A 24,882-nucleotide genomic window follows, 5' to 3' on the forward strand; every position below is an offset into this window, starting at 1 on the left:
AAAAAGGCTTTTCTTTCTTCTAAAGTCTACACTCTGCACTTCTGAGGTCTCTCCCTGACTCTCCTGGGAGAGCTCCTGCACTTTCAAGGTAATTTGCTCCTGCCAGTAGTTAAGCCTGATTGCACTGATAATAATTTGTCTGCTTTCTGTCTCTAGTGGTATTTGTAATGAAGATTGACCCAGTGTTTTTCCAGAACAGCATATGACAAATGGAAAGTGGACAGGAATTTGATTTTTTCCCTTTTGGTTTGTGAGGTTACCATGAGTATCATTTTCCAAAATATAGAACCCATCCACCTCTATTGATGCAGTGAGTCACTTGTATTTTGGAGATCACTTGATGGAGTGGGGTGGTGATTGGGTGGGGGTAGAGGTTGCTAAACAGAGACAGAAAGCCCACAAGAAGTACTCCCTTTATGCGCTTGGAAACTTCTTCCTCCATGTTCTTAGAAAAGTGTGAGAGCAGTGGTGTGGAGCGGTAAGGTGCCTGCCTTGCCGGCGCTAGCCTAGGACGGACTGTGGTTTGATTCCCCCGGCGTCCCATACAGTCCCCCAAGCTAGGTGAGATGTCTGAACGCATCTCAACTCCTGAGCGCCACCGGTTGTGGCCCAAAAAAATAAAAAAAAAAAAAAAAAGAAAGATCCTCAAGATCCCAGCTGGTGTTGGGGTGGGGTACTACTGACTTTACAGCAAGGCAAACCCTCCCACCTAAAGAACTGAGTTTCTCAGAATCTTTACAGAAACCTCACACCAACAACAGTTAATGTGTGAAAAAATTTCACCTGGACCACCGAGAATGACTCAGGGGTTGGACAATTTAGGATGCCTTGAACCCAGAGTCAGTCTTATGCCAGAAAACTTCTGGGATAAAGTCTCCTTGTATTTAGGGCAAGGATTTTTTCCCCCCATTTTCCCCATATTTGGCTAGGTCTACGCAAACAACAATTGCCGTTCTCACACCATTATTCCTGTATTTTTTTTTTAATTCTTATCCTTTTTTCTTTTTTAAAAGAAGAGCTTACTAACCTTTCTGCTGGTGCTTTAATTAATTCACTGTGATTCAATAATTTTCAAAAATATTCTTTCTTTCTCTCCCATCTCTTTAGTTTTTCTTTCAATTTTTTTTAAATCATGTTGCTTTGGTCTTCCTAAAACAAATGTTATGTCAACTATGTAATGCATTTTCTTTAAATAAATTAAAAAAAAAAAAAAAGGAACGGTGAGTTTCTGAGGGTCTGGAGTGGTCTTGTGTTTATGACTCCACCTAGTGATGGTTGAATTGCTGAACTAAACTGAATCAGACAGCCTCATTCTACAGTAGGATAGCTGATCTTGAGAGTCAGGTCTTAATCAGGTCTCGGTTATTAACAGGTTTTGAGGAAGAATCAGACTTAGAAATTTGCTGCTGGGCTAACTTAGAATTCTCTATGCCATCCATTCTGAAGGGAGTGAGACGACAATATGAGACAGGAAGACTGGGCATATGGGCATTCCCAAACATAACTAGATGGGGGAATTAAATAACAGGAGATAAATCTTTCCTTTTCTTGACTTTGATTTTCGTATTGTGAAATATCTATGAAGCCATTTTATTTTACAAGTGAAAGGTGAATGTCTAGTAGTGAACAATACTCAACTCCCTATAGCCATTATAACTCAGCATGTATCTAGATACTGAATTTTGGATCTCTGAAAATACTGAGCAATAAATTATAAGCTGTCATGCACAAAACATGATAAGTGTTTTCCTTTAATTTTTAATGCTTTAATAAATCATACTTAGTGGACATAGAGATAAAAATGAATATAGAGAAGGGTGAATACCATCTTAATACGAGTATACACACGATGAATTCTTATCTTTGAAAACTTTTGAATAATTCTGATAAATACTAAACTTTGAGCCAACAATCAAACAAAACAGATGTTAAATTCATCATTATATTACTTATAATAAAATTATAAACATTGTATATTGGATACAAATTTCACAGTTTCTGGTATGCTCATTGTCCATGTTATTAAAAATATGGTAAATCCCTTCAAAAGAATAAAGTAGATCAGAAATCACTCCTGGCAGGCTCAGGGAAGCATATGAGATGCCAGGAATCAAATTCAAGTCTGTCCTGGGTTGGCCCTATGCAAGGCAAATGCCCTACCGCTGTATTATCTCTCTGGCCCCTGGAATTATATATATAATGATATATGTTATTTATCATATTATTATATAACATAATATATTACAATTATATTATATTTTATATATTTATATTATATTATGTTATATCATATATTATATAAATATATTTATATATTATGTACATAATATATTTATTTATATATAATATATTTATATATAATTGTAATATATAAATAAATATTTGTTTTGTTTTGTTTTGGGGGGGGTCACCTGGTGATGCTCAGTGGTTACTCCTGGCTATGTGCTCAGAAATCGTTCTTGGCTTGGGGGACCACATGGGACTCTGGGACATAGAACTGCTCTCCGTCCTAGGCTAGCACAGGCAAGACAGGCGCCTTACCTCTTGTGCCACCACTCTGGCCCCACGAATTATATATTTAAACAATAAAAAGGAGAAGAAATGTTGTTGTTTTTATTGTTTTTTGCTTATTTGGGGGGGGGTCACACTGGTAGTGATCAGGGCTTACTGCTGGTGCTCAGGGCTTACTCTGGCTCTGTGCTCCAAGATCATTCTTGGTAGGGGACCATATGGGCTGCTGTAAAGTAAACTTTAGTTGGATGCATGCAATGCTGGATATTTGTTCACTCTAATAGCTTTCTGGTTTTAAGAAATAATTTTTATATACTGTCAATCTTTATATACTTTATATACTGTCAATCTTAAAATGGCTTTTAGTGGTTTTATATAAATTTTTCTTTATGAGTTTAAATTATGACCAATATCATGCTAATAAAAGTTTCTAAACATATATTTTTAAAGATTGCATAATGACCTACATTTAAAATGTTTTCATAAAACATTTTAAATAAAATAAAAGAAAAATTATTATTCATGGATTATTCTTTAGAGTGTCTTTGATTCAAGAAAGACGTTTTCTAGATGTATTTCAGGATACTTTTGTAATTTCTATCATGTTTATAATTGAGAAATCATGAAATCCTACTGAAGTTAACTTGTCAGTAGGCAAGTAACTCAAGTCTTTTCACATAATTTTCTTTTTACTGCCAGAATCCAGTCTCTGTCTGTAGCAAGGACTGCGATGATTAAGAAAACAAAACAGACATATGAGAGAAAAGCACCGGGTCAGGGGACTCACAGGTTCTTGGACTGAGAAACTTGACTGACCTTCACGTACAGTATTTATAGTTTAGGGAAATCCCATGGGAGGAAGGCCAGCTACCTATCTAATGCTAATTAAGCCAAGCAGATTTTTACATCTCAAAAAAGGGTGTGTATGGAAGATAAATCTGATGTAAAGTCTCTGTGGATTATCTTCCTCTGGAAGAGGTGACAGGCCAAAAGAGTAAAAACAGGATCACTGTCCCACCAAGTGTTCCCTGAGGGTGCTAGCATTCTGGTAATTTAGAAATTAAGAGTCCTTAGGTCACCTTTTTCCCCCTTTCCTTAGACTTTCAGCTCTCTAGCTAAACATATTTATTTTTTGGATGCCTTTATATCTGACATTTACCTTTTAAAAAGTTTAGAGTGTCAGACTGGGACTAATTTTTTCTTGCAATAGTATAAAAGTTTACATCTGGAATATATTATCTCTTTGTGAAAGGATTGATCTCTGCCTATAGCCTTTTTGACTAGTGATAAAAATATAGGAAGACCATTTGGTCATTTACAATACAACATTTGGATATAAATATGAAAGAACATAACCAGAAAAAGAGCAGTCTTTATCTAGAAAGGTCATTTACTTTGTTAACGCTATGTTTCTTGATAGATCCTGGGGTATAATCAATTCTGAATCTAACATAATAACATTTTAAATTTCTATGTGGAGCCACTATTGATCCATGTCCCCAGAAAGTGAATCATCACTCTGTGGGACTGGTTGGCTATTAATAATCATTTTAAATATTTTTTTTATTTTCCAAATGACAAAAATTCACTTAAATTAAAAAAAAACTTATTGTGTTGAATTTGTCAGATTGTTTCTTTTGCTCACCCCCCTTTTTTTGTTATAAAGCTATGTTTTTTTAGTTTCTTTTTCTAAATCAAAGTTCTTCAATATATACTTTTTGTTTTGTTTAATTTTGGGGCCACACCTAGTGACCCTCAGAGGGTTCTTCGGGCTCTGCCATCTGGAATCACTCCTTGCAGGCTTAAGGGATCATCTGGGATTTTGGAAATCAAACCTGGGTCAATCACATGCAAGGCAAGAGCTTTACTCATTGTATTATATATCTCTGGTCCACAATAATTTTTTTTTGTTTTTTTGGGTCACACCCAGCAGTGCTCAGAGGTTACTCTTGGCTCTACGTTCAGAAATCATTCCTGGCAGGCTCGGGAGACCATATGGAATGCCAGGATTTGAACCACTGTCCTTCTGCCCTACCGCTGTGCTATCTCTCTGGCCCCCACAATAAATTATTTTAATGCACAATAAAGGCAAGTAATAACCCCAGTAAAACACTTGCTGTAAAAATATTTATAAAAAATTTCATACAGGGGACTATTTTACAGGATTGTATTGCATTCCTCCTGACCTGGAAAATCTCTGAAAGAAAATGCTCTTAAATCATTATTTAAAGAAGTCATTTATGTGCAATTACCAAGCTTTAAAATAAGATAAGTTTTTCTTGAGAAAATGGAGTTTATTCCTCTTATATGCCAGTGACTTTTCTATAAATAATTGGAAGGAAAAAATTTAGATGAGATTTTGACAAGGACTTTTGATCTTTTGTCCATGCATAAAATGTACAGTTGTAAATATGACCTTTCAATTAAGAAAGAAAACCCCTCTTTTCTGATATCATACGGGCATTCTCTGGGAAATTTATTTTTTGTATTTGTGAAGGGAAGGGCTCTCAAACTTGAACTATCTTGAAGTTTGTTTTAGTCTTTATATTACTAATGTAAAGGTACTTTATATTACTAATGTATTAATATATTAATGAATATACTATTTATCGGAATAATCTGAGATATTCAAATAACTTTTAAAATGTATTTTCTGCAATGATCCCAACCCTGTTCCTGAAAGGAAATAATAACATAGGAAGTGGTGATGGAACGAAGAAGGTGGGTGGGAATGCTGGTGCTGGGTGTGGTTCTGGGATTATATGCATGAGAAACTATTATTTACAACATTTAGATTACAGAATGCAGTCAATAAATTAGTTAGGATAAAAAGGAAATAAAAAAAGGGAAGTAAAGTCAGAGTCCAAACAATGACAAGTCCTGACAATGAATCTTAGAGGAAGGTTAAAAAGCATACGGAGGAGGCCATTTTTACATATTAGCACTGAATATTTTAACAATGTGGAATTATGCTATACACACAAAACCTATGCCAAGTTTTAAATCAATGTTACTTTAAAAAAAAGTGTATTTTTTTTTAAAGAGAGCAGATACATAGTACAGGACACATGGCTTGCATGTGAGCCAACTTTGGTTTGATTCTTAGCAACACTTACCAGGTCATTTTTTTGACCCCTGAGCACAGAGTCAGGAGAAGCCTCTGAGTTACTGGAGCCAAAACCTACCTATTTTTAAAAAGAGATAGAGATAGAAGAAGGCAAGCTTCAAAGTCTAGAGCTAGTGCTTGGCATGAGGGGAGAGAGTTTGATCACTGATACCACATAGTCCTGGGGCACTGTCTAAGCAGTCCCTTTCTTCCATCCCCAGCATAAAGGAGGGAATAGCCTTTGAGGAACATTGGGTTTGTTTTCAAAACAGAGGGTACATTGCAAATAGAATGTGTTATGTTATGGATTTAAACACATTCACTGAAGACCGCTGATTAAGAACAGCATAAATTCACCCAATACAAAATTAAAGGGAAGTGGTCTGAGCAATAGTAGAATGGGTAGGGTATTTGCCTTGCATGCAGCCTACCAATGTCAATTGCTAGAATCCTATTAGGTTCCCCAAGCACCACCAGGAATTATGCTGAGCAATAGAGTCAGGAGTAAACTCTGAATACCACCAGGCATTAAAAAAAAAAAAAGAAAGAAAAAATAACAGGGAAAAAATTCTGAAAATATAGTTTCTACTAAACGAGTAATTTTTGTTGTAATTAAGTTATTAGGGAATTTAAATGTTCTATTTTGGGTTTGTTGTTTATAAAACCTTAATGCAATAAAAGTATCATTTAATAATAATATTATTTAAGAATAATAACTCTAGCTCCCAATTCTTACTACAGGCTGTGTTTTTTACACTGACTGTATAGAAAGAGAAGGTACAGTAAATGCACTCCATATACACCTCAACACAGGCCTTTTGCCTAGTCTGTATTGTGAAGTGGGGGACAAAAAAAAAAAAGAATAATAACTCTAAGTACTCAAAGAAAACAATCTCTGCAGAAAGGTGTGAAGGCTAGGTTTGTTCAAGGCAGAACAGAGAACTGCCTGGATTTAGTCTGTCAGAGAAAACTGATCACTCTCACTAGAGTCTACTTTTAGAGTTACTAAAGGAAACCATGCTATTGTCAGCCATAAAGGCTGGCACATGGAAAACGATAATTTTTTTCAAACCAGTAGAGAGAATCTGGGAAAGTGATATAGAGAAGCTTTCTAAAATCTTCATTTTATATGTCAGTTCCTCACCTACCATTCACCTACCATTTACCTCCCCCACTTTCAAACATCAAGTGCATTAAAACAGTCTAGTGCAAAAAGGAAAGCATGCCTTTAAAAGCTGCTCTAGGTGATTAGCTCTGAAGTAGCTTATTTTCACCAAAGGGAAAGGAAGAGAAGAATGGAAGAGAAGAAGAAAAATAAGCTAGTATGAATGCAATCTTAGAATTATTGGCATTGGAAAAATTTTCTAATACATTTCTTGCTTATAAATACAATACTATTTTATATTAAAATTTTAATGACATGTTTTCTGTTTTATTTTTCTATTTAAGTAACATTAAATGATTCTGTTAATTAAATTTCAGATATGCATTATTATAATCAAGTATCTATATATCCTACATGAAGTTCACCAGTCATTATTATTATTTAAAAAGGTAGTATTTGCTTTTCTTCATTACCAGCGTTTGAAAACCAGGTCCTTTCCTTTTTTTTTGTTTTTGTTTTTGTTTAGTTTTGTTTTGTTTTGAACATCACCCAGTGATGTTTAGGGATTACTCCTAGCTATGTGCTAAGAAATCACTCCTGACTTGGGGGACCATATGGAATTCCAGGGAATCAAACCTTGGTCTGGTCCTAGGCTAGCATGTGCACGGCAGATGCCTCACTGCTTGTGCCACTGCTCTGGCTCCAGGTCCTTTCTTTTTAAAAACATTTTTTCGGGGCTGCGGTTGGATACCTTTGTGTCTCATATGGTCCCCAAGTCAGGAGTGATTTCTGGGCGCATAGCCAGGAGTAACACCCGAGTTTCATGAGTGTGCCCCCAATTTTTATTTCTTTTATATTCTTTTAGTTGTTTTGTTTGTTTGTATTTTTGTTTTTTGCCACACCTGGTGGTGGTCAGGACTCACTCCTGGCTCTATGCGCAGTGATTACTCCTGGAAGACTCATGGAAACCCTAAGAGATGCCGAGATCAGATGTGGGTCCACTGCATGTAGGGCAAATGTGCAAAATGTTGAACCATATCATTCCAGTCTAGGTCCTTTTTTATTAGCCTGCAGTCCTCCCAGGTACTCTCTCACAGAGAACCTACTGCATATACTCAAGTATAAGCCAACCCTTTTAATTTTACCCTAAAAACTGGGAACACTTATTGACTCGAGTATAAGCCAAGGTAAAAAATGAAGCAGCCACTGCTAAATTTCAAATATATATAATCAAAATAATTACAATAATTGAGGAATCAGTAGGTTAAATATTTGTCAATATATACTGCTAATGAAAACCTGTAAACTAGCACTAATAACTTTAAAACTTTAAATAAAGTGCAGAAAACCGTAGTGTAACAGGTAATCTAGCTAAATTACAAAGGGTAAAATCCTTCAAAACTAGTTTTCTTTCTCCTCATCATATGTATGTCTAAACAGAACTCAGCTATATCTGATGTGAGGATATCAGTATTAGACATTGTCAACATCACTGAGTTCTCAGATATCATCATCACTGCTGTTGGTTTCATACAAAGCACAGAATATTGTGGGGTAAATAGTTTTTTGGCATACATTTCAGTTCAGCCTCCTACCTCTTCAGATCAGCCATGACTTGTGGACTGAGCTGAAGCACCACCCCCTCCAGCCTACGCCAAAAGACGACTGGAGATTACGTGCATTTGATTCGGTGCACACACACAGAATCAAATGACCTGTATGACCCGAATATAAGACGATTTGGGGTTTTCAGGCACAAATTTTGTGCCGAAAATCTCGGCTTATACTCGAGTATATAGGTATTTCTTTTACATAGTTGAGGAGGGTTTCACCCAACTGTTCTGTCAAGAATCCTTTAATGCTATTAAAGTGAGAAAGTGAAGGTTGCTTTAATTATCCATCTAAGAGGGCTCTGACCTTTGAGATACTTTTTAGCTCCATCAGTGTAAAACGGTGGTATAAGACACCAAAAACAAAACAAAACAAATCAAAAAACAAAACAAAAAATGATGAATGAGGGATTACCAATTTGTTACTGTCACCCAGTCCTCTTACATTCATAATACAAATAATGTAATAACAAAAAGGTCTTTGCAAATACTCCCATGATTCCTCTATACCGGATGAGATTTTAGTTTTAGATAGTTGTGGTTTTTATTTTTTAAAGATTAGCAATTTTTGTATTTAAGGCTGAGTTGGTCAGGTAGATTTGATCTAACTTCTTAAATTGGTTTCCAGTTGGATGAACATTGGTGTAACCACAGACAGCAATCTACTCTGGATTCTAGTGGCAGATGGCACATCAACCACTGCAGGTTTATTTTACAGCTATTTTATTGTATTGTATTATATTGTATTGTATTGTATTTTTGGTCCTTGGTTTTTATTTTATTTTATTTTATTGTATTGTATTGTATTGTATTGTATTGTATTGTATTGTATTGTATTGTATTGTATTGTATTTTTGCTCCTTGGTTTTTGGGCCACACGCAGTGGCGCTCAGGGGTTACTCCTGGCTCTGGGCTCAGAAGTTGCTCCTGGCAGGCTCGGGGGACTATATGGGATGCAGGGGATCGAACCTGGGTCCATCCCAGGTCAGCAGCGTGAAGGCAAAAGTCCTACTGCTGTGCTATCATATCACTACAGCCCCTATTTTACAACTCTTGATTTAAGAACTCAAATTGGTACAGGTAAAGAAAGCTAAAAGAGAGGCAATACAGTCAGATGTGGGGAATTGGGGGAGCTTTAGGGAAGGGACTTTTCTATACAGTCGCCTTTTAAGATGGTCAGATTGGAATGGCCAATCTGACTATTTATGCAAATAAGGAGATACAGGCTGAGTGAGGGAAAACAGTGAGAACAGAAGGCTTCATGTATATTCATAGTCTCATAGGTATGATTCAGACAGTTATTATTCCTTATCTGAATAGGATATGCTCCAAGAACACCAGGAGACTCCTGGAATTAACAAACAGTACCCAACCATATCTATATATAATGAATATATATATGTGCTTATAAAATTTAATCTTAATAATGTGCAGTGTAGAAAAGAATGATAATAATAAAAATTATAACAATTATATTTAATTTAAAATAATTATAACAACTTTAATACTATATATAATGAAAAATACAAAGGTGATCTCTCACGAAGTACTTTACTGTGTATATTTATAATATTTCAGACCACAATTTTCTGTAATTGAAGTAAAAAAAGGAAAATAATTGCTGTCTTCTCTCCTGAAAACTACTGTATCTCTTTCTCTTTAGGGAAAAATTTCATGTAAAAAGTACATATACATAAATGACAGCATTTGGGAGCAAGCTTTACATGATGCATCCTAGTTCATAAGTCTCAGGATTTATTACAGATATAGTATTTTATTTGTGTTTAGAGAAATGGGAAGCACAGAAAAAGACAATTTATTCTGTTTCTATTGATATTATTTTTGCATTCACTTTGTATGTTTTAATTATAATAGTCATAATAACATTCATACTAATAATCTAAGTTTAAATTTTTTTTCCTTTTTCTTATATGGTGACTGATTCTTTTGGCGCATGTATAATTAAATAATCACTCTCAATCTTGCCACAGAAATAATGATTATTAATTTTATTGTTTTGTTTTGTTTTGTTTTTGGATCACACTGACAGCGCTCAAGAGTTACTCCTGTCTCTGTGCTCAGAAATAGCTCCTGGCAGGCTCTGGGGACCATATGGGATGCCGGGATTAGAACTGGTGGGTCCATCCTATGTTGGCTGCGAGCAAGGCAAATGCCTTACTGTTGTGCTATACTCTCTGACCCCTATTAACATTTTTTAAGGATAAATTTGTTTTAAATATAATTTCAGACCCTAAAAAGTACATGCATGATTCAATAGTAAACACTAAAATTTCTCGAACTAAAAATGAAAATATCTTAAATAATCTTCCAGAAAGAATAATTATTATACTTTATTTGAATTTGTGTGCTTGTAAAACTATTGAATACAGGACATTTGGCAATTTTAACATGTTTAAAGAGAAATAAGAAACTGTGCTTTTTAACAACATAACTCATTCTTCTTGTAAATATGTTTTCTTTATAAAAGCATAATAGGGGCCACAGAGATAGCCTGGATGTAAGGCGTTTGCCTTTCATGCAGGAGGTCATTGGTTCGAATCCCAGTGTCCCATATGGTGTCCCCACCCCCACCCCACCCCTCCCGTGCCTGCCAGAAGCATTTTCTGAGCCTGGAGCCAGGAATAACCCCTGAGCACTGCCGGGTGTGACCCAAAAACCACACACAAAAAAAGCATAATAAAAACTAATATTTGAAATGTAAACTAATATTAATCCACTATTTTAGATAATTTGATACCTTAATACTATTTTTTCTTTCTCCCCAGCTGCCCCCTTACTGTTTTAATATTGCAATACAGTTGTGACATATATTGAATTGTATAATAAATTGAACCTTACAATATAATTCTAACACTTTTTATATTGTTTTTTTTTGGGGGGTCACACTGGTAGTACTATGAGTCTATGAGGTAAGGGATAGAAATTGGGTTCCCTAAATTAGTCAAATGCTTTAGCTCTGTTAGTCATCTTCCCAGTCCCTTATATAATTTCAGATTACAAATATGCATTGTTGGAGTTGGAAAAAAATAAATGTAATTCCCAGATTATATAAGAAAACAATGAAGTGAGACCTGCTAAAACAGCAAGGAGTCTGAAGTAGAAATTAGATGGTGGGGGAAGAAGTCTTGACTCTCAGCCGAGGGCACTTTCCACTTTTTTACACTGCCTGGAATGCCAAGTGTAGATTTTGAGAAAAAGTGAAGGCTCATACTGAAATCATACTGAGATTAGATATTTCAATATTTGTATGGTAGGGGAAAGGAAGGTATGACCAGGAACTATAGGTCACTGAGCTAACTGCATATTATGATTCCTTTGAAAGGTGACCTTTTCAAAAGGCTTGTGAGGCAAATATTACCCTAGAACAATATGAACTTTATTTTTTTTCTTGAAGAAAAGTGCCTATTAGTTTTTAGTAATTTTTGTGTGTAGTTTGGTATTTTTTCCTGCTTCTCAGTTGTTTTTTCACTCTATGATGAGGTGCAAATCCTTATTTAAGAATATTTTTAAAACATGGAAGAACTTGCCATTAGTTGTTTAAGTAATATGTCTCAAATATTTTGCTCTTATAACCAAGGTGTTGCCTTCCTCAACCCACAACGTTTATATTATAAGAAAACAATCTTGGAGAAAAAACACTTGGAAATTATATAGACTATAAATTCAGGGGCCCTCCACCAGTGTTTTAATATGAAAAGAGAAAACAATGATACAGCTCTTTAGACTGTTAAGAAATGAGTAATAATAGATTCAAAAGATTAATGGGTCCAGATATTAAGGCTTGTTGCTTCTTTTATTTCTCTGGCTTGAAGAATCTTAATCTCTTGAGGAAAAAATACCAGGAGAAAAAATAGTTATTATGATGATAAAAGTTCTAGTTAACAAGTCATATACCTAGAGTTATGCCAATAGAAATAAAATTTTTTCAAATAACACTATTTCACAAATAGTGTCACATTATTGTTTGGGAGCATAAAAGGTCAGCTTAAACATCAGTAGAAGATAAGCATTGTACAGATAGATAATTTCTCTTCATTGTGATCATTATTTGATTTCCAGTGTTAGTAACAGTTCAAGACTTCAATGTCAATTAGACCTTCACTTAAAGATTAATAATCTCATTCAGTGGAATGATGGCCTTGAAAGCACCCCAAAATGTATCAGTGCTTGTCATTTTTTACCGAAGCTCTTTAGAGTAGTTTTCTGCTAAAAATTAGTAGTCTTGAGATTTCTTTTTCAGAGAAATTATTTTAATGTGTAAAGTAGGAAAACATGCTATATAATTTCTTTACACTTAAATCACTAACGATTTAAACTCAGGATTTCTTACAAGGAGTCTTATTGGTCCTATTGGTCCAAAGATCATGTCTCCAAATTGAACTTGAAGGTTATTTTGAAAGTTAAACTGGAAAAAAAAATCTCAAACCATTGCTTTATATTTATAGAATCTCACCTCACTTTTTTAGGAAGGACTTTCATTGTTTTTAGTAAGGACTTTCTTGATATTTTTGTTTTTGGATTACACTTGGAGGTTGCTCAGGGATTTTTCCTGTATCTAACCAAAGGTATCATAACTCTCTTGATAGTGCTTGGGGGACAATATCATTTTTGGGGCTTGCTCTCAGAACAGCAATGTGTAAGGCAAGTGCCCTATCTACTGCATTATCTCTAGGGACCCCCTTTTTCATAGGAAAATTTGAAATCACATATTGTTCTTTAATAATAAAGTATTGTCCTTTCTCATTTGTACACTGGTTTGCTTTTGAGGTTAAATATCAATAGCAGTGAATGACATCCCTGGTTGTATTTAGTGACTCAATAAACTGTATGTGTGAGTCACTTGTTAGGTGTTTAGTTTTATACCATTCTAGTTTTTTACCATTCTGTGTTTAGGGGGTCAAATCCTTCTCCTAAACCCTGTCTGCATTCTGTAAGCTTAAGAATCTTAAAAAGAAATGCTGAACTGATAAGGCAAGGAAGGAACTTGATCAAGGCATGATATAATTCTTCTATTTCACCACTGTCATTGAAATTCCCTTTCGTTATTAATAAAGGGAATACTTACTTCTGCCAGCAGATTCCTGCCAGGAATTGGAAAGAATCTATGTAAATACACAGAGTAGCAGGGTGGCAAAGCTTTCTTCTCTCCCCACGCTGCTCCTGCTTCTGTTGGAGGTTTGAGCCTTGGCAGGGGTGCCCGCCTCTGCACAGTCTGCTCTGGGAGGTGGGGAATTCCTCATAATTCCAATTACCAGTTTCTTTACATGTGGGATGACATTTTTGGCACAGATTATTGTCTCTTCATGTCTGGCTGACAGCATCCTTGCTACATTATTTATTTCTTTTTGACATCCTTTATGCATTTGTTAAGATGTCAAAATGTAAGCATGAAGCATTAGAATAAAAGATGAATTTCTTAGCGCCCAGGATACAAGAGCCACCCACTGAGTGGGAGAAACTATTCACCCAATACCCATCAGATAAGGGGCTAATCTCCAAAACATACAAGGCACTGACAGAAATTTACAAGAAAAAACATCTAATCCCATCAAAAAATGGGGAGAAGAAATGGACAGACACTTTAACAAAGAAGAAATACAAATGGCCAAAAGACACATGAAAAAATGCTCCACATCACTAATCATCAGGGAGATGCAAATCAAAGCAACTATGAGGTACCACCTCACACCACAGAGATTCGCACACATCACAAAGAATGAGAACAAACAGTGTTGGTGGGATGTGGAGAGAAAGGAACTCTTATCCACTGCTGGTGGGAATGCCATCTAGTTCAACCTTTATGGAAAGTGATATGGAGATTCCTCCAAAAACTGGAAATCGAGCTCCCATATGATCCAGCTATACCACTCCTAGGAATATACCCTAGGAACACAAAAATACAATACAAAAATCCCTTCCTTACACCTATATTCATTGCAGCAAGACTCTGGAAACAACCAAGATGCCCTTCAACAGACGAATGGCTAAAGAAACTGTGGTACATATACACAATGGAATATTATGCAGCTGTCAGGAGAGATGAAGTCATGAAATTTTCCTATACATGGATGTACATGGAATCTATTATGCTGAGTGAAATAAGTCAGAGAGAGAGAGAAAAACTCAAAATGGTCTCAGTCATCTATGGGTTTTAAGAAAAATGAAAGACATTCTTGCAATAATAATTTTCAGACACAAAAGAAAAAGGAGCTGGAAGTTCCAACTTACCTCATGAAGCTCACCACAGAATGATGAGTTTAGTTAGAGAAATAACTACATTCTGAACTGTCCTAATAATGAGAATGTATGAGGGTTATAGAAAGCCTGTCTAGAGTACAGGTGGGGGTTGGGTGGGGAGGAGGGAGATTTGGGACATTGGTGATGGGATGTTGCACTGGTGATGGGTGGTGTTCTTTCCATGACTGAAACCCAAACACAATCATGTATGTAATCAAGGTGTGTAAATAAAATAAAATATATTAAAAAATAAATAAATCTACCAGTTCATTTAAAATAAACAATTCTGGATATATTACAAAAAAAAAAAAAGAATAAAAGGTGAATTTCTAAGGTACAGCTCCCATGAAGTTAGAGAAGTTATTTTTCTCCTTGTAATAGAAACTACAGGATAGGACAAACAGAGGATGGTAGACAAGACTTACTTACTTCTTGCAAAAATTTTAAGACACATTTGTGAACAGTGAATCATGCAATCTTGAATTTGTAAGAATTTGAGGTTTTTGTGAACTGTGGCTTTCATTGCTCAACTGAAAAATTGAGACCTAGTACTGTTGAGTGATTTGCCAAGCTTATCCAGTTGGCCTGGGTAGTGACTATAATATTTTTCTCTTTGTGCTGTATTATTTTCACTATTTCTAGAGTTTTTGAAAGTGCAGACATTCCAAAAATTATATTAGACAGATTAAATAGCATCTGGAAAGTTCCTTTCTGCATATAGCATAAAAATAATTCCTCACCTCTTCCAAATAATCTTTGAGATAGCTCCATGGTCTTATTGGGTGAACTACTTACAGTTCTTGCTTATAATTCTTGAGTTGTCTGGAAAAGGGAGGGGGTGTCATTTCAGACATTTTCTCTTCTTTCAAGTGGTTGGAATTTTTAGTTGAAATACTAGCCAGCTGAAACACGTCAAAATCAATCTGTAATTTTGGAGGTTGTGGAAAAGCAGCTCCAATCATCTGCCCTGAACAGTATGTTCTATTATACTATCTGAAACATTAAAAGCAGATCTGGGAAGGCATATGCAAGAAGAACAGCTCTCACAAGTTGTTTTTCCAAGGAAACAATTATATAAACAACTCATTTATGTGAAAGTTGCTCGGAAAATGTATTCAAGACTTTTGAGTCTTTTAAATGTTCAATTAACTTTTTTAAAAGTTCTTATCAGACTTATGTGGAAGTGATCTTTTTAAGAACAAAAGATTAGGGGTAGTATGGAGCTGACCTTGAATGTGACCAATCCCGGTTCAATCCCTGGTAATGTATGTGGTATTTTGTAGTGACCTCTAAGCACAGAACTAGAGGAAAGCTGAGCACAGTCAGATGGGGTTCACCTCCAGAAAACACATACACACAAACCAAAAATTAATGAAACAATCTCAGCTCCTAACAATGCTTTGAGTCATTGGTAAAATAAAGAAGAATTTGCAGGTAGTGATGCTAAACTAGGCCCACTGCATGCTTCTTGACTGGATTATATTATAGTTATTAAGTGTTAACTCAAGCAGGATCTAATTCATGTAAATTTAGCTGCCAATAGTGACAGGTTGAAATACAGATTTAATAGAGTGGTCATTTATGATAATTATAATTTTGTGATAGCAGTTCTAAAAAGGACAGAATAGCAATCTGTGACTGTGACCAGAAAATAGGGGTGGGAGTGAAAGTGCAGTGGTAGGGTGTTTATCTTGCACACGGCTGATCCAGGACGGACCTCCTTTTTGGGGGTGTGCCCCCCCCAAAAAAACCCAAAACCAAAACAAAAAAAAAGAATGAGAAAGAACATTTGATATTAGAATTGTTTTTAAATGAAAGTATTGTACATACTTTACTTTTTATGTACTTGTATGCAAAATCAATATACTTTTGTTGGGGTCTTAAAATCAATTAAAACTGCAAAAGTATTTTTCTACTTTCAGACATTTAATTTATTAAATTAATATTTCCGTGCTTTGAACATGAATCCTGCAGTATTGAAGGCAAATCTTTTACATTTATATCTTACTTATATAAGTCAATTTGCTTTTTTTAAACTTTGAAAAAGATCAACCTGATACAATAAATATTATCAATTTATTTTGCATCTTGACCAGTTTATTTTTTAAGGAGGATTATCCCAGCAGTGCTCATAGCTTATATTCATGACAATGTGCAAGGCAAACATTATTACTTGCTGTACTGTCTCTTTGACCCTATATCTTTGATTTTTATTGGAAATTTAATATTTGTTTTTACTCTGATTTTTAGTATATTTGCATTTATTTCCACTATTCTATTTTGTGTTCTCCTTTTCCTACTTTTCTTACTTTATTGATTGCTGTTTTATAGAGTTTAGCTTTTCCCTTTGTTGCTTAAAAGTCATATATTTTCTTATTACAAAGATACAAGATCAGGGGTTGAAGAGATAGGAGGTTTAAAAGAAGTTTGATATGGTAGTTTGATCTCTAGCATTGTATGTGGTCCCATGAGCACAACCAGGAATGTGATCCCTAAGCTAAGAGTTTAGAGTAAGCTCAGAGCACAGTGTAGTGTGACTTAAACCCCTCTCCCCCACAAAAGCAATTGGAGTCATATTTAAAAGGTTATTCACAATTATTTTTTCAGCCACATCCTGTAATGCTTAGGGGTCACTCCTGGCTATGTGCTCAGAAATCACTTCTGGCTTGGGGGACAGACCACATGGGATGCTGTGGGATATAACCATGGTCTGTCTTAGGTTAGTGAAGGCAAAGCAGATGCCTTATGACTTGCATCACGGCTCCAGCACCTATTCACAAAAATTTAACTTGAATTCTTGACTAAAATAATTGAAAAATAAAGTCACATAATAGTACTACCTCTATCCTAAATAATGCTAGCATTTTATAGTACATTAATTCTGATTATCCTTCTCCTCTGTTGCTTACTATCTTACTAGTCTCTTTTTTAACTCCCCTCATAAGTACTCTTTACTTTCCTATGTTTTATAGTCAATTTTTTTTTTTTTTTTTTTTTTTTTAGTTTTTGGGCCACACCCGGCAGCGCTCAGAGGTTACTCCTGGCTATCTGCTCAGAAATTGCTCCTGGCAGGCACAGGGGACAACATGGGACGCCGGGATTTGAACCAATCACCTTAGGTTCTTGATTGGCTGCTTGTAAGGCAAACGCCGCTGTGCTATCTTTCCGGCCCCTACACTCATTTTTAATTGCTCTTTAGTCCTTAATTGACTGTTGTTTAATATCTCATCATCTCAGATTGTCTTTCATATCTCAAATTCCTTCCAACTAAAATGATCTTTTAGTAGTTATTTTATTGAATATCCATTAATCCAACCCAAATTTGCCTACAATATCTTTAGTTGGATCTTCTATGTAAATAATAAGTTATCTGGGTTTGATAGTAGTTTTGTTTTGTTATCCAACACCCCACCGTTTTGATGTTATTACTCCCTATTTAAGCTCTATCATTTAGTTTTAAATTTTCTTTCTTTTTGTTTTTCTGCCACAACAGATATGCTCAGGGAGGGTTTCCTCCTATCTCTATGTTTAGAGGTCATTACATATGGTACTAGGGAATCAAACCAGAATAAGACAAATGTGAGGAAAATTCTTTAGCCTTTTAACTCTCCAAACCAGGTTCTATTATTTCTTATTGGCCTACTTCTCTCTCTCAGAATTGTTTCTAACAGTTATTTTCTAGATTTTGTTTTCTTATGTTCTGTGTAATGTGCTTTAACATTTGTCACCCTAAGATCTTAGTCTCCTTCTTTGACCTACTAATTTATATTTTTAATCTTTTGTGAAAAATTTTAACCTCTTTTGCCTTTAATTGTCTTTTACCCAATCTTCTATTGTGTTCTTCAGGAGATCTCAATAAACCAAATTGATCTTTTAACATCAGCTATTATGGCTCTTTTCTTCTATCCAATTCTTCCCAGTTCTTTATTCCTGTTCTTTTTCTAACAAGGTTCTTTTAGAGCACTGACAATCTCTAGTAGTGACTAATCTGTTGCTTTATTCAATTTTAATTAAATATTATATTTTCATTCCTTTTCATTAGTCTTTCATCTTATTCATATTTCTCTTTAAGTATACCAGTTATTTTTATACTTGCTTTTTACCTTATGTTTTATAATTCTTATTTTATTTGTATAAGAGTTTTATACTTTTTACTCACTTTCATATTGTTCTCTAGTTCTTATGTTTGAATCTTAACTGTTTGGGGAATCTACTAATGCTTCATTAAAGTTTATTTTAATTAAAATGTTTAATCATTGTGAATTATAGAGTTACAAAGTTCAGTAATACAGTGTTCTAATACCAATTCTTTTGCCAATGTCTACTTCCTTTCACCAATGTCCCAGTTTCCCTCCCATTCCCTAAAGCTCATCTGAGACAGGCACTTTCCCTCTCCAATTTTGTCCTCATGTTTCTTTCCTAACTTATCCCATGCTGTACATCCCAGTAACACACTTCCTACTGCATATTAGTTCTCCTGCTCTTTCTTTCTCTTGCCTTTGGGACTTTGTTATTCCCTTATGAACTTCCTCTATATCCCAGTTAGAAGAGTGATCATTCTGTATCTTTCTCCTTTTGTCTAACTTTACACAATGTAAGAGTCTCCAGATCCATCCACATAGTAGCAAATTGCATGACTTGATCTTTACTTACTGCTGAGTTCTATTATGTAAATGTAGTATAGTTTTTATTATCCAGTCATCTGTTTTTGGGCAGTTGGATTATTATAGTTATTGGTTATTGTGAACAGTGTTGCAGTGAACATAGGAGTGCTGATGTCTATTCTGCATTGTGCTTTTGGAACCTTGGGGTATATTCCAAGGAGTGGGATTGCTGGGTTGTAAAGAAGCTCAATTCCTAGTTTTGTTCTTTTCCTTTTTAATTTAGTCATCTGAAATCACAGTGTTATTTATGATTGGGTTTCAGGCATTTGTTTCAATACCTAATGCTTTCATCTTGTTTTCTTCCCTCCACCAATGAGTCTCTAACCAAGTTTGCCTTTGCTGTTTATTTTGGGGATCCACCCCTGGATGCTTAGGGGCAACTATTTGCTCTGCACTTAAGAAGTACTCCTAGTTGTGCTTGAGGGATCATATGGACTACCAGATTGAGCCCAGTTCAACTGGCTGTGTTTAAGGAAACTACCCTATTAGTTGTACTCTTTCTCCAGCCCAAGGAAGTGCTTTTTTTTGGTAATTATTTTTTGCATTGTGATTTATAGTACCGTTGCTGATAGAACTTCATACATAACACACCGCTTTTGAGAAACACTCCCCCCCTCCCCGGTTGAATGGCTCCTCTCCACTATAGACCTTGTCCCCTCCCTGTCCTACTGCCCACCCTTCCAAGTGGTGTGTTTCCTACCACATATCATTTCTCAAGTTTTTGATTTCTATTGTCTTTGGGTATTTGTTATTCTACCATTATTTTTTATATCCTGCATATGAGAAAGAACTTTCTGTGTCAACCTCTCCCTATGACTAAGTTTATTCAGCATGATAATATCCATTTTCCCCCATACAATAGCAAATTACTTGATCATTTCTTTTCTTATGGCTAAATAAAATTTCATTGTGTTTATGTACCATAGTTTCTTTATGCAGTCACTTATTTTTGGACACTTAGATTGCTTTAAGATTTGGGCTACTGGGGCTGGAGAGATAGCATGGAGGTAAGGCGTTTGCCTTTCATGCAAGAGGTCATCGGTTCGAATCCCAGCGTCCCATATGGTCCCCCGTGCCTGCCAGGAGCAATTTCTGAGCATGGAGCCAGGAGTAACCCCTGAGCACTGCCGGGTGTGACCCAAAAACCACAAAAAAAAAAAAAAAAAAAAAAAAAAGATTTGGGCTACTGTGGATAATACTTCAAGAAACATAGGGGTTACAAGTCTTTCTCCATTTTGTTTTATGGTTTGTGGTTATATTCCAAGAAGTGGAGTTTCTGGGTCAATTCCTAGATATTTTTTTAGGAATACTGTCTGTACTGTTTTCCAAAATGATTAGATCAATTAACATTCTCACCAGCAGTGAAAGTGTTTTTCTCCCTACATGTTGTGAGCCTTTCTCTGTGGTATGATATTATATCTCATTGCTGTTTTGATTTGCATCCCTTGATGATTAGTGACGCAGAATGTTTTTTTCATGTGCCATTTTTGCTGTTAGTATTCTTTTTTTTTTTTTTTGAGGAAGTTTCTACTCTTCTCCTCTCCCCATTTTTCAATAGAGTTGGATTATTTTTTCTTGTAAAGTTCTAGTACTGTCAATATAACTTTGATATTAACTCATTTGATGATGGTGAGTGTTGGCTAAGTAATTTCTGTCATGGTCTGTCTTTGTATGAGTCATCTTTTCATTTGAGGTTATTTATCTTTTCTTCTACTTGGCTTAGTCTGGCTTTTCACCTTAGCTCAAATGTACTTGAGAGTTCTGCTTACAATTTAAGATTCTGGGGGATGTTTCAGGGTTCTCAGTGCTGGGAATCAAATATGAGCCATGTGTATGTGTGCTAGGCATAGTCCCTAACATCCTGCTCTGACTTAATATTTTTAATACTTTGTGGCTATTTAATTTGGGTTGTAGATAGTCAGAGATATGATGCTCAGTCATAATCATCTTTTTGCCACTTCCTTTGGACTATTCACTAAAAGTCACTTTTTGTGTTTTTGTTTTAGTATACTGACCTTCCAGGGCCCTGATTATGTGCAGAGATTCCAAATTCTCTCCTCTTCCTAGTGTGGTCTTTCTTTTATACCGCCTATTCCCAAATGGATGTACAGAAGAAAAACAAAGTAAACCAAGTAAACAAATAAAACCGTCCTATGATGGGGGCCAGAGAGATAGCACAGCGATAGGGTATTTGGCTTGCATGCAGAAGGACGGTGGTTTGAATCCTGGCATCTCATATGGTCCCCTGAGCCTGCCAGAGGCAATTTCTGAGCATAGAGCCAGGAGTAGCCCCTGAGTGCTGCCAGGTATGATCCCCCCCAAAAAAAACAAAAATAAACAAACAAAAACCCATCATCCTGTTATGGACTCTGTATCTGTGTTGGAAATGAATGCCAGATTTCTTTGCTAACTGCTGAAATTTTTCTGTGTGAAGTGGAATAAATGCATCTTACAAGATTAATACGTTTAAATCCTATCCTCTGATGTGGTAGTATTAGGAAGTTGGGCTCCTGGGGTGTTAAGTTCTGAAAATGGGATCCTCTTGAAACTGATTAGTGCCTTTATAAAAGGGATCTCAGGAACTCTTTGACCTGTCTTTCATGTGAGAATACAATGAAAATTTGTCCATCTGCCACCAACTATGACCCTCCTGACACCAAAACTGCCTATCTTTTGATTGTGACACCTCAGTCCCTAGAACTGAAGGAGAAAAACCACTTGGCCTGTGGTGTTCGGTTATAGTAATCCAAAGGACTAAAACATATACCTCTTTATTTCTTGAAATAAGTAAGATTGGAACATCCTTTTCTTTTATTAGAACTTAACTATACATTAAACTTTCAGTTGTGGTTATTCAGCACTTTTTTTTGTATTTATAGCAAAGAGGGTGTCTTAACTCAGAATGCCACACTTTGATGTGTCCTAAAAGTGTCACACTCTTATTTTTTTTTTGCTCTTTGACTAAACTTATGAGGTAATATACTTTTATATCAATTTATTATGAGATTATTATTTTCACAGTATTTCATTGTTTGATTGAGTCAAATCATTTTATCCAATCATTAATAGAGACCATTTAGGATGTTTTGATTATTCCCTACTACCTTAAACAATGTTATAAACAGATATCCTTATACATGCATGTATGTGCACTTGCAAATTTGTAGAATGAATGCTTAGAAAAGCATTAATGGGATTGAGTGTTTATATTATAAAGAATAACTATTGAACGTTTGTTCAGAAGAGTTCTACCAGTTATACTTTATTTTCACAAGAATTTATCCCTTTGTCATTACTATATCCTTTTAGTTGTTTTAAGTGTAAAAGAAAAAAAGATATTCATTTTTTATTTTGCTACTAATAAGAAAAAAATCTGACATGTTTTAATAAGCTTTTTCTTTCTTTTTCACTTTGTAAATGGCCTGTTTACCTATGTTTGTAATATTGTCCTATTGGTGCTTTTCTATTAAAGAAGTTATTTATTAGAATCTTCTATATACGCATAGTATTCCACTAAATTTTATGTGTTTATATCTTCATTTTAAAATTAAGGTATTTTATAACAAAAATTTAAAAGAAAAATTTCAATTTGGGGGGGGGGGGTTTGGGCCACACCCAGCGTTGCTCCATGGTTACTCCTGGCTGTCTGCTCAGAAATAGCTCCTGGCTGGCAGGCACGGGGACCATATGGGACACTGGGATTTGAACCAACCACCTTTGGTCCTGGATCGGCTGCTTGCAAGGCAAACGCCGCTGTGCTATCTCTCCAGGCCCAATTTCAAATATTTTTATGAGGAAAATAATTCAGTTTTCATTATAGTATTTCATGTAATAACAAGTGATGAATGCTATAGGAATAGTATTTTTCTCAAAGTGGGGAGGTATGGGATGCATGCTGGGAACAGGGCTGGAGGGAGGACAATATTGGTGGTGGGAATGGCCCTAATGCACTGTCAATCTGTACCTTAAATATAACTGTGAATTCACATTAGTCACAATAAAAAAATTTAAAAAAAAAGACTAGTATACTTTTTAGGGCTAGAGAGATAGTACAGCCAGTAAATTGCTTGCCTTGAAAGGATTTTATTCTCAGAATCACATGTGGTTCCTTGAGCACTGCTAAGAATAATTCCTAAGTGCAGAATTAAAAGTAAGCACTTAGTACAGCTAGGTGTGGTTCAAATCAAGGGGGAGATAGGATTCCTTAAAACAAATGAGAATAAACATATACATACTTAATTATTAAAGTAATATAAATGGCATGTACCACTTTTTATGGAATGAAAACTAGGGCACTAAGTCCAGTTAAAGGGATGGACTTTTGAGCTCTTTCTTCTTTGAGTCATTATTTGTATAAAGGAATGAAACTGTCTTTAGTGTACTGACTCTGTAGCTGGCCACTTTGCTATATTGGTATTGTTTTTAGGAGTTTTTATTTACTCTTTATGGGATAGAAAAATGAACAAATACTTCTCTGAGGAAGACAAACAAATGGCCAACAGGCACATGAAAATATGCTCATCATCACTTACCATTAGGGAAATGCAAATCAAGACTACAATAAGATATCATCTTACACCAGGGAGAATGGCACATATCAAAAATACTAGGAACAATCTCTGTTGGTGAGGATGTGGTGAGAAAGGAATTCTCATACACTTCTGGTGAGAATGCTGCCTAATTTAACTCCTATGGAAAACAGTATGGAACATTCTCAGAAAACTAAGAAATCAATATGAACCAGCAATCATACTTTTGGGTACCTATGTCCAAGACAGAAAAACACTGATCCAAAAAAACATTTACCTACCACTATTTATTGCAGTACAATATCTAAGAATTGAAATCAACCTAGATGTTCAATAATAGATGAGTGGATCATAAATATGTGGTACGGTACTTATATTTAATGGATTACTACATAGCTGTAAACAATGATGCAAAAAATAAAAATCATGCAATTTGCTGCAACATAGATGGAACTGGAAGATATTATGTTAAATGAAGTAAGCCAGAAGATGGATAAATGCAGGATGGTACCACTATTTGTGTTATTTAGAATAATGGTATAAAGAAATCCAATAGCTTAAATGGGAATTGACAAGAACACTCTCGACTACAGAGTAGAGTGAGGAGAAGAAAAGAAATAGAGTGGATGAAGATAAACATAAAATGAATGATGGGGCCAAAGGCCAAAAGATTTCAGGTGCATTGGGGGGGTGTTAATAAAAGGGACAAAAATAAATATCCATGCCAGAGTCAACAGTAATGAAATCATGAGGCCCAAATTTTAACAATCAAAATTTAAAATGGTCCTGTTATGCTTAGCAGGCTGGGAGCCAGAGGTGGATGAAATGGGATGTCCTCTGGGAACACTGGTGGTAGGAGGTCAACACTGGTAGTGGGTTTGGCCCTGAAACATTTTATATCTGAAATCCAACTATGAAGAACTTTGTAAATCACAAAGATTTTAATACAATATTTTTTAAAATACAGTAAAAGGCTACAAGTTGGAAAAGCACACTTAATAAATAAAAAAGAAAAAAAAGGGTTGAAAGATTTAGTGAATGCAATGGTAATAAGTATAAAAACAGAATCAACTTACCCATTTGCTTATTTTTACATGAT

The 24,882-nt window shown here is 35.3% G+C and overlaps 1 protein-coding gene and 1 non-coding gene across 4 annotated transcripts in view; both read left to right on the top strand.

Moving 5' to 3' along the window:
• TMEM200A (transmembrane protein 200A) overlaps positions 1-24,882 on the top strand; it is a 112,535-nt gene that overhangs the window by 33,674 nt on the left and 53,979 nt on the right. The window lies entirely within an intron of this gene.
• Positions 6,337-6,469, top strand: LOC126007967 (small nucleolar RNA SNORA51). Its single transcript, XR_007495429.1, has one exon. It is a non-coding gene; the product is annotated as a small nucleolar RNA SNORA51 (small nucleolar RNA).

This window comes from Suncus etruscus, chromosome 4 (genome assembly GCF_024139225.1).
Source record: "Suncus etruscus isolate mSunEtr1 chromosome 4, mSunEtr1.pri.cur, whole genome shotgun sequence".
In the NCBI taxonomy this organism is placed as follows: Eukaryota; Metazoa; Chordata; class Mammalia; order Eulipotyphla; family Soricidae; genus Suncus; species Suncus etruscus.